General features: G+C 40.0%; 1 non-coding gene across 1 annotated transcript; it reads right to left on the bottom strand.

Moving 5' to 3' along the window:
* Nucleotides 1-804: 804 nt before the first annotated feature.
* Nucleotides 805-912, bottom strand: LOC112780783 (small nucleolar RNA R71). Its single transcript, XR_003191599.1, has one exon. It is a non-coding gene; the product is annotated as a small nucleolar RNA R71 (small nucleolar RNA).
* Nucleotides 913-2,313: the final 1,401 nt, after the last annotated feature.

The raw sequence follows: 2,313 nt of genomic DNA, 5'->3' as shown, positions 1-2,313 counted from the left end.
TTTAACTTTTGATTTTAAAATTTCGAAAATCACTAACCCTTTTTCAAAAATAATTTTCGAAAATCCTTCTCCCTCATCTCCTTCTAATTATTTATTCATCTACTAACACTTCTCTTCATCTCACATCACTGCTCCTATCCTTACCCTTGTGTTTGGATTCTTCATTATTCTTCACCCCTATTCCTTTTCTTCTTCTACTAACAATAAGGAACCTCTTTACTGTGACATAGAGGATTCCTCTTCTTTTCTTGTTATCTTCTCTTTCTTATGAGCAGAAACAAGGAAAAAGGCATTCTTGTTGAAGCTGATCCAGAACCTGAAAGGACTTTGAAGAGGAAACTAAGAGAAGCTAAATTACAACAATCCAGAGACAACCTTATTGAAAATTTCGAACAAGTAAAGGAGATGGCAGCCGAACCCAACAACAATAATACAAGGAGAATGCTTGGTGACTTTACTGCACCTAATTCCAATTTACATGGAAGAAGCATCTCCATTCCTGCCATTGGAGCAAACAACTTTGAGCTGAAACCTCAATTAGTTTCTCTGATGCAGCAGAACTGCAAGTTTCATGGACTTCCATCTGAAGATCCTTTTCAGTTCTTAACTGAATTCTTACAGATATGTGATACTGTTAAGACTAATGGAGTAGATCCTGAAGTCTACAGGCTCATGCTTTTCCCTTTTGCTGTAAGAGACAGAGCTAGAGTATGGTTGGACTCTCAACCTAAGGATAGCCTGAACTCTTGGGATAAGCTGGTCAAGGCTTTCTTAGCCAAGTTCTTTCCTCCTCAAAAGCTGAGCAAGCTTAGAGTGGATGTTCAGACCTTCAAACAGAAGAAAGGTGAATCCCTCTATGAAGCTTGGGAGAGATACAAGCAACTGACCAAAAAGTGTCCTTCTGACATGCTTTCAGAATAGACCATCCTGGATATATTCTATGATGGTTTATCTGAGCTATCAAAGATGTCATTGGACACTTCTGCAGGTGGATCCATTCACCTAAAGAAAACGCCTACAGAAGCTCAAGAACTCATTGACATGGTTGCTAATAACCAGTTCATGTACACTTCTGAGAGGAATCCTGTGAGTAATGGGACGCCTATGAAGAAGGGAGTTCTTGAAATTGATACTCTAAATGCTATATTAGCTCAGAATAAAATATTGACTCAGCAAGTCAATATGATTTCTCAGAGTCTGAATGAAATGCAAGCTGCATCCAACAGTACTCAAGAGGCATCTTCTGAAGAAGAAGCTTATGATCCTGAGAACCCTGCAATAGCAGAGGTAAATTATATGGGTGAACCTTATGGAAACACCTATAACCCATCATGGAGAAATCATCAAAATTTCTCATGGAAGGATCAAAAGCCTCAACAAGGCTTTAATAATGGTGGAAGAAATAGGTTTAACAATAGTAAACCTTTTCCATCATCCACTCAGCAACAGACAGAGAACTCTGAACAAAATACCTCTAATTTAGCAAAATTAGTCTCTGATCTATCTAAGGCCACTGTGAGTTTCATGAATGAAACAAGGTCATCCATTAGAAATTTGGAGGCACAAGTGGGCCAGCTGAGTAAAAGGATCACTGAAATCCCTCCTAGTACTCTCCCAAGGAATACAGAAGAAAATCCAAAAGGAGAGTGCAAGGCCATTGAATTAATCACCATGGCCGAACCTGTGAAGGAAGGAGAGGACGTGAATCCCAAGGAGGAAGACCTCCTGGGACGTCCAGTGATCAATAAGGAGTTTCCCTTTGAGGAACCAAAGGAATCTGAGACTCATCTAGAGACCATAGAGATTCCATTAAACCTCCTTATGCCATTCATGAGCTCTGATGAGTATTCCTCTTCTGAAGAGAATGAGGATGTTACTAAAGAGCAAGCTGCCAAGTTTCTTGGTGCAATCATGAAGCTGAATGCCAAATTATTTGGTATTGAGACTTGGGAAGATGAACCTCACTTGTTCACCAATGAACTAAGTGATCTGGATCAACTGAGATTGCCTCAGAAAAAACAGGATCCTGGAAAGTTCTTGATACCTTGTACCATAGGCACTATGACCTTTGAGAAGGCTCTGTGTGACCTTGGTTCAGGGATAAACCTCATGCCCCTCTCCGTAATAGAGAAACTGGGAATCTATGGGGTGCAAGCCACTAAAATCTCATTAGAGATGGCAGACAATTCAAGAAAACAGGCTTATGGACAAGTAGAGGACATGTTAGTAAAGGTTGAAGGCCTTTACATCCCTGCTGATTTCATAGTCCTAGATACTGGGAAGAATGAGGATGAATTCATCATCCTTGGAAGA

This window comes from Arachis hypogaea, chromosome 19 (genome assembly GCF_003086295.3).
Source record: "Arachis hypogaea cultivar Tifrunner chromosome 19, arahy.Tifrunner.gnm2.J5K5, whole genome shotgun sequence".
NCBI lineage: Eukaryota > Viridiplantae > Streptophyta > Magnoliopsida > Fabales > Fabaceae > Arachis > Arachis hypogaea.
This window is presented reverse-complemented; position numbering and strand designations above follow the sequence as displayed.